Genomic DNA, 231 nt, shown 5'->3' on the forward strand with positions numbered 1-231 from the left:
AGATCTCAGTGGTTCATTTTATTACTTTATGTATAATAAGCGTTTATCTAATCTAATTTATTTTAAAGGCATTTCTTATACATAACGAAAATAAGGAATATTTTTCATTACAAAAAAAAATGCTGATTAATTACTAAATTAAGGCATTTACTAATGTCGATGTTTAAACCTAGTTCGATTTCTATTTTCTTTCTACCACTTTATGGCTTATAAATATCAATAAATCAGCTT

General features: G+C 23.8%; 1 protein-coding gene across 1 annotated transcript in view; it reads left to right on the forward strand.

Moving 5' to 3' along the window:
* The window catches only part of LOC119587069 (S phase cyclin A-associated protein in the endoplasmic reticulum-like), a gene marked incomplete at its 5' end in the record, with an annotated part of 62,059 nt that overhangs the window by 46,945 nt on the left and 14,883 nt on the right, over positions 1-231 (forward strand).

The sequence above is a fragment of the Penaeus monodon genome, chromosome 22 (genome assembly GCF_015228065.2).
Source record: "Penaeus monodon isolate SGIC_2016 chromosome 22, NSTDA_Pmon_1, whole genome shotgun sequence".
Lineage (NCBI taxonomy): Eukaryota > Metazoa > Arthropoda > Malacostraca > Decapoda > Penaeidae > Penaeus > Penaeus monodon.